General features: G+C 48.3%; 1 pseudogene; it reads left to right on the top strand.

The window, feature by feature from the left end:
* Window positions 1–12168: 12168 nt before the first annotated feature.
* LOC116881715 lies at window positions 12169–12564 on the top strand (annotated as a pseudogene).
* Window positions 12565–12873: the final 309 nt, after the last annotated feature.

Below are 12873 nucleotides of genomic sequence, written 5' to 3'. Positions count from 1 at the left end.
CAGGTACATGATTACAACTGCTTTTCACTTTCTCTCTGGCCTCTCCAATTCATCTTGTAAGCCAGTCCAACACAGATCTGGTCATGTCATTCTCCTGCTTAGAATCCTCACAATGACATCTACACACACCTTTGCCCATTTCGGCCACTAGAACAGAACCCCGTGGACTAGACAATAAAAATAGAAATTTATTTCTCACAATTCTGGAGGCTGGAACTCTGACTTTGAGGCACTACCATACCTGGTGTCTCATAAGGACCACTTCCTTGTCCATAGATGGCCACCATCTTGCTGATGAAGGACAAGAGAGGCTGCTGGGGTCTCCTGTATGACGGCACTACTCCATTCATGCAGGCTCCCTTCCCAGTGGCCTCATCTCCCCATATTATCACACTGGGGGGTTAGGATTTCAAAATATGGATTTGATGGAATGGGAGCAGAGAAGAAAAAAAACCTTTCAGTCCATAAATGAACTTTCATGAACTGAACTTTCATGTTCTGGCCTCTGCCTGTCTTTCAAAACTCATCTCTTACCCCACTCCCCAACAAAATTTCACTTGGTACTGCAGTCTGAAAACACCATTCTTGCAGTATCTGGAACATACTGGATGCTTCCAGACTGCACAATTTTCTCCTGCTACCTGGAATGTTCTTTCTCCCTTATCAATTGAAGTACCACACTCTCTTAAAAAAATCTGCCTTTACTCTACTAGGAAAAGTTAGTTACCTATCCTTGATGCAGTATTTGTGGGGTTTAATACCGTGCACTTCAAAGCCAAACTATCCAGGTTCAAATGCAAAGTTCGCCACCACTTACTGGCTGTGTGGCCTTGTCAAGGACAACGTGGGACTGAGATTTCATCCTACATACTGGCCATGAACCTTACGTATTAGTGTTTCATAGATGCCAACAGAAGACCTGACTCCCGGGTCAGAGATAAACAGTACATTGAGCTTCATGTCAGCTTGTGTTTGCTCCCCAAGTCCACCAAGTCTAATGGGAGCCATGCAAAGGGCCCATTATGAAGGTTGCAGGGACAGTGAGTTGCATTACAGGAGAGGATCCCCGAGCATGGGAGAATCATCCCTTTCATAATAAGTGGAATAAAAACCCTTCTCTTTGTCCGGCGGGGGGGGGGGGGATACTGCCTCCTATCTCAAGGCTGCGTTCTGTAAACACCACCCCAGGAATCAGCCCACGGAAAGAAGAGTGAGGACCTGAAGCTCTTGGCACACCCAGAAAGTTCCTCCAGGAATGCTCAGAGTCCACAGAAGGCTGTCTCTCCCAAAAGGCTTACATGTGACATTTCACCTCTGGGTATCTCACTTTTCTTGTCTCAAGTTGGGAAAATAATGGTACCAGCATCATAGGGACTTCATAAGTTTTAAAAGGCTTGCCATACTCCAGCTCTTAGACCAGCTCCCAGCCCAGAAGAAGGGCTCAGTAAGAGCTAGTTATTAGTATTAACATCCCTCCCAGCTCCCCCCTTCCCATCATCCACGTAGTTTACTTATAGCTCTATCCCATCTCACGGTATTTGTTTACCCATTTTCTTTGTCCACTGGCCTAAGTGCTTTTTCAGGCAAGGCATCTTTGCATCCCAGATGCCTGTCCGGGATGGGTCATTATTACATTTGTTGGATAGAGGAATGAGTGACTCATCCTCCCGCATATCAAACAGTGTGACCCCTGTGGCATCCTGTCTGTACATTTGATCAAATTTGAAGACTTTAAACTCTTCAGTCCTTGGTGGGGTCAGGGAAGGAAGATTTTATGTAGCTCTTTCTTCTCCCAGAAGGACACAGCAAGGCGATCATGCCACCCATACAGGTAGGTTAAGTCGCTGCTCCAGTGGAAGGGTAATTATCGGTTCTTATCCGCTTCCAAGTCAGAAAAATGGCAAGAATAGCAGGGCCGGCCCCGTACACTTAGGACAGCGCTGAGCACCTACGAAATGCATGTTCTCCTCTTACTCCTCACTGGATCCCATCTCCCGTTATCCCCACCTCACTAGAGGAAGTCCTAACGAGAGGTGTTTCAGTCACTGGTGATGCAGGAAAGATACACCTGGTTTCCACTCTTACTGTTGCAATTCAGAACACAGACTACCTGGGGACGGGAGGCAGGTGGGCCACTGTTTTACCCACCTCTGCTCAGAAATTAACCCAGGTCAACCCGTGGAAGCTGTCCTTGGGTCCCTGGCTGGACCCTGACCCAGCACCTATCATAGATCCTGCTCTGTGACGCCCACCCCTTAAATAAAGACATGCAGGAAAAAAATTAAAGAAGGAGAAAGTTATGGAAACTAACATTGTCATTTTTAAGCACCTGATGGAAAATCATCACTACTACTTTCTTTCCTGAAATCCAAAGGGCTCTCAGTGGATGGCGGACTGTCCTGCTTTAAAGTCCAGTCCTTTGAGCTGAGTTTCCAGGAGATTATGGTTCTTCATGCCCAAACTGCTCTGAGTACATAGACCTTGCTGGGAAAGAACTTCCCTGTCAGCTGGCCCCAGGGAGTTGCTTGTCGTGCGTATGGAACAGGTGGGGAGTTTGCTTGTCCTGCGTATGGAACAGGTGGGAAGTACTCAGGAGTTGATGCCTTTAGGAGAAGCCCTCAGCCAATATGGGATGGAGGTTGGTGGGTAGAGAGCTCCGCTTTCTTGCCTTTTGGGGGGATAACTGAATTATCTCTGCGTATGCTTTCCGAGGTCTGATGCAGACCTAAGCCCCAGGTGCCTGTGGGTCCTCCCACTACTTCGGACTTTACTGGTTTTCCTTCTTTCCCATCTTGCTTCTCCAGTCCCGCACCGTGCTCCTGGGTCCCTTCCTGAGTTAACTACTTACCCTCAAATCATACCCCAGAGCCCCATTTTGGGGAAGGCCAGACTAATATCTGGCAACTAGCACGAATTTCCTGGGTAAGAGGAATATAGTTCAATGAGGAAAGGGTGTGGTCACAAATTCCTCGGACTGTGACTTCCTATTCTGTCTGCAGTTCCAGGGAGGGATGTCGTTAATTAGAATATAATATATTGTATGTTATACTTATATAGCAAGTATAATATACTTATTAATTATAAGTAACAAGGTAATTACTTATCTAATATTTGAGGGAACAGGCAATCCAGTCCTGAAATTCTTTGCAAATGTTAAATGGTTCTTTCAATGTAATGAGCAAAAACAAGTCGTTTGTAAAGATTAAAGAGGCAAAATGTAAATTTTGGAAAACATATAGAGTGTGGAAAACACAGGAAAGTCGAAAGAGGAAAGTAAAATGCTTCCCATGGTTGCTTTTACAATTCGGGTATACGGCTTCTTGGTACTTGGTGGGCACAAACTGATATGCTATTGTGCTGTATTTAGCCTACCCAGGTGCTTGTTCTACGAAAATAAAAACATTAAAAGATCAGGGTGATTTCAAATTAACTTAGCGCCTCCACGAGATCAGAGATTTTTGTGGTTTTGTTTTGCCCCCTCTGGAGTCTGGAGTGGTGCTTGACACAATAAGCTTTCGATAGGGTGCCTGGGTGGCTCAGTTGGTTGGGTGACTGCCTTCAGCTCAGGTCATGATCTCAGAGTCCCAGGATTGAGTCCTGATCAGGCTCCCAGCATCATGCAGAGTCCGCTTCTCCCTCTGACCTCTCAGCTCTCATTCTCTCTCTCACGATCTCTCTCAAATGAATAAATAAAAAATAATAATAAGCCTTCGATAAATACCTACTAAGTTAAAGCATGAATAAAGCCTCCTTTATTGATGGGATTAGAGCCAGTGTGCTAGGAGGAAGCCAAGGTCAGTGTTTAATAACAAGCCCTTCGTGAACATCAGCTTGCTGGGATCATCGCTTACCCACTGGTGCTACTTTATTCCTTTATTCCTTGTATCAGCACCCTGCTTCTCCACAACAACTGAATGTCCCAGAACAGAAGTGAGGTTTCCCACGGGCAAGACACAGCTCATTCCTGTGGCGAGAATTTTCCCTTTCCCACCATATGTCCTCGTAAATCATTCAACTATGATGTTCGTCAAGAAAACAGTTGAGAGCCTTTTAGGATGCTGTCACCTAGATTTGATCTCTCTTGCCAACGTGTTACCTTCTGTCATGGGCCTACATGCCTGCCATTCAACAGATGGCATGGACCCATAGTCGAAAAGCTTATGGCTCAGAGTGTCATAGACATTTAATACCCTGAAATCCTCGGAGGCACTGAAAACAGGGCAGGCTCTTTGTCCTTTCCCTCACGTCCAGACAAGATATTCATGATTTATATTCATGATCCTGCCTGTGGAGACCTGTTCGAATTTTGAGAGCTGTTGAAGTGGCCTTAAGGGCATAACTTCGTGACCAGTTAAGTGTGATTGTCACCATTTTGGTTATTGGTGGTTTCTGCTGTCACTTGGTTCAGTAACTCCAGAAGGTATGTTAGTTGTGTTGGCAAACTGGTTCCCCAGGTACAGTACTCTCCACCACCACAACTTCCAACTCTTGCCACCCCTCCAGCTGAGGGAGATGGAGACCCAGAAGCTGGCCCAGACCCCTTTCCTATTCCCATTCCCATTCCCACTTTAGGCCACACTGTGCTATCCCATTTTAGGGGGTGTCCACCATTACTCTCCCTGAAAATTAGCTTCCTGGCATAAATTCAATGGTGGTCATCCAGAGGAACAATAGAGGGGATCCCATAGGCATCATTCGGAGTGGATTGAATGGAACCAAAGAAAATAAGCCACTGACTGTGTATCTTCATGGCTGGGTTTTCACTGTTTCGGGATCAATGTAGCCCACTACCACAACCCTGAAGAGACAAAAGGAAATAGTAATTACTCTCCTTTCTAACCAGGACAGAAAATGAGATGTGCTTAGTGATGGAATACATGGAGCGAACTGGAGTCAGGCAGAGTGTTCTGTGTGGACGACTCGCTGACAATCATTAGAACACAGTCCTAGCTCAAGCAAGTAGACCCCAGGAGCATAGATGCGGGAGGAGGTGGGAAGGAGCTGAGCAGAGAGAAGAGCCCAGGACTGAGACTCAGCCCGGCACTGACGCTTCTCTCGTTCACGAGGAACAGGTACCCTCAACTGTCAAGTGAAATGACTGTACTAGACAGTGACTGAAGAATTGTCATGTTCTAAAACATTTCTAGGAGCCTAAACACAGTAATCTATTTGACATAGACGTTTAAAGATAGGGAAGACAGAGGAAAAGTCAATCTTTAATACTATGTTGCATCAAATACTGCTCATGTCTCTATCACAATTTGGCGTAAGTAGCGGACAGAGATGAAACATCAGAAAACAGCCATCTCTGGGATAATAAAAAAAAAGTAGAATAACATCTTTAAATCATTTATGATGTGCTCCTCTACAAAGAGTAATGGAGAAAAGTTCCATCTGAACCTCTTAATAAGGGAGCTCTGGATGAAGGTGACTGTTGGTGGCCACGTGTGACAGGTGGGTCGGGAACAAAGAGCCACACGGAACTGGCCCGAAACCCTGCCTCAGGTCTCAGCCTCGCTGGCTGGTGCTCTAAGCTTCTTGAAGAGTCACTGAGATCTTTATTTTTAGAAGGCAAAGCTAGGACCTTAAAAACATGTGCAAAAAAAAAAAAAAAAAAAGAATCAACCTCTTTGCCTAAAAATCACCCAGCAGGAAGAAAAAACTATCTGAAAAGTACACTAAGTTTTTCAGATCCTGGCCTCAAGGCAAGAGCATGGGCCTGGGTGAGCCAGAGACCCAGATGAATCCTTCAAGAAACATTTATTCAGCATCTACGAGGCACAAGGCACCATGGTAAGCTCCGCATCCTGCAACTAAGGGAAGGAGTTCCGAGTGTGGGGCTGACAGGAGCACAGCCCCCAAGAACCATGTGGTGAGCAGTGGTCAGGAGAGGTAAGTACAGGGTGCTCTAGTAGGCTTGGCGCTTGAGGGGTTTTCACAGAAATTGTTCGTGAAGTAACCATCACACTGGGAAGGACAAATGGACGGTGGGGGTGAGGATAAGTGTTGGACATTTCCAAGAGTTTCCAGGTAGAGAATACTGTGTATACAGAAAGAAGCCCAGAAGGGAGACAGGACATCCCCCCAACTCCTGTACAACCTGGCCCAGATTTTACCACGAACTTAGGAGAAACTGTAACACGTATTCCTCACGCCCCTCCTGGGAAGTAATACGTTCATTAGGATGGTTTTGCTCTCTCTCATTCAATACATGACCATTTGCCATATTTGTTTTAAAAAGATTAAAATTAGAATTCACAGAAGGGAAGACTTAACGTGAGAAATGGGGAATTTAATGCCTGACTGTTCAGTGTAAAACAGTAAACAATTCTGAAGTTATGCATCAGGGTACGAAATGGGTTATTTATATGAGGAAATTACGTTTTAAAACTCCCCTTTCACTCAATAGAGCTTGGTACCTTCCCAAATAATCATCCAAAGTGTTGATAAAGTGACCCTGGCAAAAAAAACAAAAAACAAATATGAACAAGACAAAACAAAACAAAAAAAATGACACAAATTTCAGAGACATTCTGATACAGATTAGACATTTTATATGGTGGGTTATCTGAAGGGGTGGGCTGCTCTGGGCTTAATCCTTTGGAAGATACAGACTTGACTTGAAAACTTTTTGACCATGTAGCAAAGAGGCAGCCAATAGAGGTGGCGTGGCTGAGGTCGAGAGTGTGGTGTGGGCTGGAGGCTGGGGATCCTGGGGCAGCTCGGTCCCATTTCTGCCCATCACTCCTCCACATCTCTTTTCCACTAGGGAACGCCTCCTCCCAAGCCCACTGCCAACCTTTGAAGAAGTGAAGGGAACCAGAGAGAAAGAGTGTGGAGTGCGGAAAAGGAGGCTGGAGAGGCTGGAGAGGCTGGCAAGGTGGAGGGGATAAAGGGAGTTGAGTGAAAAGAGCAATTTAGAACCGAGAGGAGAGAATCAGGACCGCCACTCAACAGTGAAATACTGAAAGCAAGACCACAGCCATTGTGGGTTTTAGTGTTTTGTTTTGTTTTTCACAGATGTTTTTCCTTAAAAATAAGTGAAAGTATGGATCTGAGTGCCAGGGATGGGGTCGAGGTAAGAACATGGGGGACACAGGTCTCCCTAGAGCTCCCTAGAGCTCAGCCTCTGGGCTTTAGGACCCCATGTTCCAGAGCACCGACTTGTACCAGGTGACCTTCTTAATTCTTGGATCTTAAGTGCTTTTAGTACCTGTTGATCTCTAGGCTCTAACAACAACTAAAAATGCCAAGGTTTCACCCAGCAGGGCCCCTTCTGGAAGGTGCATGATTCCTGACTCTTTTTCAGACACCAAAATGCCCTCATCCTCTCTGTGAGTGAGTTTTCTGTAGGAGAGTGGGTGCAGGGAATTCACGGAACCCAGAACCTCCATCTCTGGGCACACTTCCTATCCCTGATTTCTCAAACAACTTCCTCGAGGCTTCTCAGAAACCTCCCCCTTCATAGGAGTTAAACATTATTTCTTTCCCGCACTTAACCTTGACCCGCAGCAAACTTCATTCAGCTGAGGCGTTAAGTTTCAGCAAGTGAGGGGGAGATTTGCAGCCCATGAATGTGCTCCAAAGGGCTGGGTGTGACCTCCTGACCTTTATCTGGAAGGTGTTTCCCGGTGGCAAGCTCTTTGTACAGAGGACTGAAGAGTTCCGTCCCTTCTCTCTTGGGCTCTCTTTTCCTTATGGTCAAAGGAGGAAGCCCCTTCTGAGTTGTAGGCCACGATCTCTTGATGGGCTCCTCTTCTTTATTTCCAAAGGACCCAGTAAATGATGGGCCCCTTCCCCCTTCCAGAACCTGTTGGACTTTCCTGGTTCAATGCCCTGTGCTCTGTCCACCCTTCCTCGAGCACAGCTTTTTCCACCCAAGGCTGCAGAGAAGGAGGTGTGAGCCACTGAAATAAATACAGAAGCTCAAAACCCTGCAGCATGGCTTGGGCTGGTATTCCCAGCTTCAGGAAACAAAACATACTCCTTTTCCCCTCCCCCACCCAGCCATGAACTTGTTCTATGTGTTATTTCGCTATTTGAGAATGCCGATTAGGAGCCGCTGCCCCTGTCCCAGCCCCACCAACCGTTTAAATCCTGCAGGTTGAAGTGCTTGGTCCCTCAGCTCCTGACTTTCTTCAAGGACACCTGCAGCCCAGGCTAGTCTCCTACGTCCTTCATGCTTGAGCACAGATTTGCTGAAACGGCCTCCCCTGGGCCCTTCCCCCTGAACACCCCTGCCCAGCTCTGGAGTGGAGACAAGTGGCTGGGATGAGTAGATCTTCCCAGTGCCCCCACCCCCCTGCATTCCCCAGGCTCTGGTGGAGTCCTTCACATCTCAAAGGAGCTTATGGCCACTGAATTCCCCTAGGGTGGGATGCAGAGGTCATCTCCCTGTACCCCCTTCTGCCAACATCAAGAATCTGGGTGATGTCTGACCATGCCTCCGGAAAAAGTCTGTGGTCACCGAATTACATCTTACCTGGAGAAGTCATCCTGCGTTTGGATGCCGTGATCCACCGTAGAGAATTCGAGCAGCCCAGAAAAGTGCATGCTTCGCAAATACCCCCAAACCAGCCAATTCCTCCTCAGTACTCCAACGAGGCATGTTGGAGTTCCCTGCCGGACCCTTGCTAAGTGGGCACATGTTGGACACCTTCCTTCAGAATTCGAAGTGGTCCAAGAGTCACAGGTCTGCCCTGGCCCGGGAGATTGTTTGAGATGCCGTATTCCCCCAGCGGGTCTTTACGCTCAACACAACCCCTGTCGGAATCGGGGTCACTCTTACTTTGCAGACATTCTCAAACCAATCCTCAAATTCATAGAGAAACACGAGGGACCCCAAATAACGCAAAAATGGTCTTGAAGATCAAGAACCCAGTGGGGGGACTCCCGCTTCACAGTTTCAAACCTTGTTGCAAAACTGCATTAACCGAGGTGGCAGGGCCATAGCGACAGACATGTAAGTCAGCAAACAGAACTCAGAGTCCAAAAATAAACCTTTGCCCTAACGGCCAACTGATTTTCAACAAGTATGCCAAAATGAAGCGATGGAGAAAGAAAAATCTCTTGAAGAGAAGGTACTGGAAACAACGAACATCCACATGCATCGGCGAAGCAGGTGGCGCTGCAAAAGGTAGTTTCCCTGGGGAAGCCAGGAGCCTGGTAGTCATACTGGGATTGTAATGGTTTTATATAAGCCGGGAGTATTGTAGACATTCATAAGCAGAAACGAAACTGGGTTTGAAGAACTACCAAGACCAGAGGGCACAGCTGCTCTGCCCGGCTCTTCAGAGACCCTAAAAGAGGAACACAGGAGAGACTGCTTCCCCAGGGACGTCGTGCAGCTGCTGGGGGTGCTGGGGGCTTGCCCCTAGCGGCAGCCACACTTGCCAGCCTGCACGGAAGAAGCCCGTTCGCCGGATTTTCAGGCGGCTGGTGTGGTGGCGCATGCAGAGGTCCAGGAGCCGCGGGAGAGAGCTCTCGGCACAATTCCAGCTCTGGAACGTTGCTCCAGAAATGACTCACAAATAACCCGGATGACAAGATGCTGGACATCAGCGGTCACCAGTGGAATGCAAATCAGACCCGCGCTGAGATGCCACCTCACATCCTCAAGGCTGTGATCAAAGACACAGAAAATCAGTGGGCGAGGAGGTGCGAGAATTGGAGCCTTCCCACGCTGCTGGTGGGAATCCGAATGACTGTGCCCAGCAGGCTGGCGGGTCCTCCGAGAGTTAGACTGAGGGTTTCCGTACAATCTAATCATCCCACTCCTAAGTACACGCCCAAGAGAACGGAAAACATGGGTGCGTACAAAAATTTATCCATGAATGTCCGTGGCAGCGCGATTCGTAACAGGCAAAGAGCGGCAATAACCCAAATGTCAGTCGACAAATGTTCTTGTACCTGTGGTTTATCCCCACCGGGGAATGTTATGCACCCATTAAAGGGGTGAAGCAGGCTCTGTGCAGCCACGGGGATGAACCTTGAAAACATCTTGCTACGTGAGAGAAGCCAGGCACAAAAGGCTACATTTTGTACCATTTACCCACCGTTTCCAGAACAGCCACAGACACAGATCAGCAGTCTGTAGGAGCTGGGGGAGGGAGGAGTACAGAGTGACTCCTTAGCCCCAGAATTTCTTTTGGAGGGTGGTGGAAACGTTCTGGAACTAGGTAGCATGAAGATTGCACCACTTCATGAACATGCAAACCCCAGGGGCCTGGATGCTTTAAGATGGCCAAAATGTAAATCTTTGGCGAAATTTGTTTCCATTTAAAAAATGCAAAAAGAAGGGCACCTGGGTGGCTCAGTGGGTTAAACCTCTGCCTTTGGCTCAGGTCATGATCCCAGGGTCCTGGGATCGAGCCCCACATCGGGCTCTCTGCTCAATGGGGAGCCTGCTTCCGCCCCTCTCTGCCTGCCTCTCTGACTACCTGTGATCTCTGTCTGTCAAATAAATAAATAGAAATCCTTTTAAAAAATGCAAAAAGAAGAAGAAGAAGAAGAAGAAGAAGAAGAGGAAGAAGAAGAAGAGGAGGAGGAGGAGAAGGAGGAGGAGGAGGAGGAGAAAAAAGAAGGAAACCTGGTAAAGTATGTGGTTCTGGTCCAGAGGCAACCCTTGCCCCTTTGTTTGCCCAGGGCCCCTCTTGCCAGCCCGAAGGAGCATGAGGTCTGTCTCTTTCAGCCACGAAGAGGGCGTCTGCATCTTGAACAGGCTCTCTTTCCCCCTTCCCTAGAGCAGATGGGAAGATTCTCGGCAGGCCTGCTTGCGACATATTCTCAGCAAATACAGGCGAAGGGAGAGGACTACACGTTAGATACCGTCGGCTTGATCTAGGCAGCAAAATACCAAGACAGGAGACTCTCCGCTGCGGCCAAACCAGACCCGTGTGTTCTCGGGATGCGTGGCAGAGAACACAATCATTAACCAGGCTGTCCCTGGCTCCTCTAACTGGCCAGCCGCTCAGATGGGCGCGCAGGCACGGCGGGGAAAAGTCACCACGCTCCACCTTCACTGCAACAGGTTGAAAGGGCTGATTTATGACTCTTGGCAGGAATAGCTTGGCTCCGGGCCAGGGGACGTGAGGGCAGCTGCCCCAAAGGCCCGTCCGCTCGGCGCTCCCCCACCCCACCCACTGCGAGGACGGAGCTCCGGGTTCCCGACTGCTCTGCGTTTGAATAGAGAGAGACAGCCAGAAACTCCGGGGAGTTTCTGTAAAGATGAGGGGCACCTCCTGGGAACGGCCCTGACCAACCCAGAGTTAAAGCAACAATGTTGCTCTTTTGCTCCAAAATTTTCTCCCCGGTCTCTCACCCAGGCAAGCTTCCCGCCGAGCTGTCTAGTGCCGTCCTGCGGGTCCCGCTGTATCTTCCTCAAACCAGCCTGACAACCCCCACACATCTGATTCTTGTTGTTTGAAGACCACCAGCATCCCTCTTCTCTCAGGGCCACAGAAGGGGACAGGTTAGCATATCCTGATACAGGTGACCACAGGACAGTGTTTATGGTGGTGTGTCTTTCCCTCCCAGGGAGGCCTGCATCTTAAATGCTGACTTCTGGACCCTACCTGAACACAAAGAAGTGAATATTTAATGGATGTTTATTTTCCTGGAAGAACGAGGTGGGAGTGGGATCTTAAGGCATCTCTTAAAAATTCACTTTGAGCTCAGTGTCCTTATAAAGTAAGGCCATTCTTGCTGGCCGACTGTGACTGTGTGTTGGGGACAAAACAGGGACTCTGGCAAAGCTGGCCTTTGGGGTGGTCTGACAAAGTGAGGCACAGGAGCACGCGGACAAGGGAGGGAGTTGGGGAGAAAAGGGTGCTTAAAAGTGATGATACAGTGAGCTCCTGTGAGGAAGAATCCTGTCCCAACTACTGGCACATTTTATTTTTTTTAAAGATCTTATTTTATTTATTTATTAGAGAAAGAGAGAGCACAAGAAGGGGAAGCAGCAGGCAGAAGGAGAGGGAGAAGCAGGCTCCCCCCTGAGCAGGGAGCCCCATGTGGGACTCGATCCCAGAACCCCAGGAACATGACCTGAGCAGAAGGCAGACGCCCAACTGACTGAGCCACCCAGGCGTCTCCTGGCACATTGGATCACTGTCCTTCTGTTTAAAAATTCTTCAATGTTGCCTCTGGTGCGGAAGCCCCCAGTGACTCATGCCTAGCCCAAGTCAGAGTGTGGTTAGTTTTGAGGCGCTCCAGATGAGGATGCTCCTGGAACGAAAAGATATTCCACCGTGGGTAGAAGGTCCGGAAGACTTGAAAGATCCCGAGGTGTTGCAGGTCCAGACGCAGGCCTTGGAGGCTCTGCTTGGCCCAGCAGGATCTCGAATCCTATACATTGAGCGAGTGAGCAAAGTCATACTCGAGCTAAAGGTTCTGGAACCCTTGGACTTCACGGAGGTCGTGGTTTATGGCTGTTACTTATGCAAGCTCAGGGCTTGGTGGATGCTCCAGCCCGTGGCCAAATGGCACTGCCAGCGACAGGAATGAGCGATGCTCAAAATTGAGGACGCCGTGAAAGCCCTAGAGCTGGGTCCTTGGATGAAATGAAGCCAGTGTGCAGCCCCCTACCTGGGATCAGGATTTGAAGAGTAAACTGTGTCTCCAGAGGTGGAGCAGTGTCTCCAGTGTCTCCAGTCTGACAAGGAAAAACCAGCTGATCTTTGGGTCTCCGCCTTGGTCTCAGTCCTAACGTGGCTTCCTCCCAGTTTTGCTAATTAAAGGATAATTTTTTTTTAAATTCCTCAATGTTTTTCGATTATTGACTTTAACAGGTACATACAAGTTTTTAAAACTTATCAGAACGGGAATGCTGAATGGCGCAGCAGATTCTTACAAAACCACACACGCTCTTCCCGT

The sequence above is a fragment of the Lontra canadensis genome, unplaced genomic scaffold (assembly GCF_010015895.1).
Source record: "Lontra canadensis isolate GAN:19392208 unplaced genomic scaffold, GSC_riverotter_1.0 scaffold76, whole genome shotgun sequence".
NCBI lineage: Eukaryota > Metazoa > Chordata > Mammalia > Carnivora > Mustelidae > Lontra > Lontra canadensis.
Note: the sequence above shows the minus strand (reverse complement) of the source record. Positions and strands in the feature narration are given on the sequence as shown.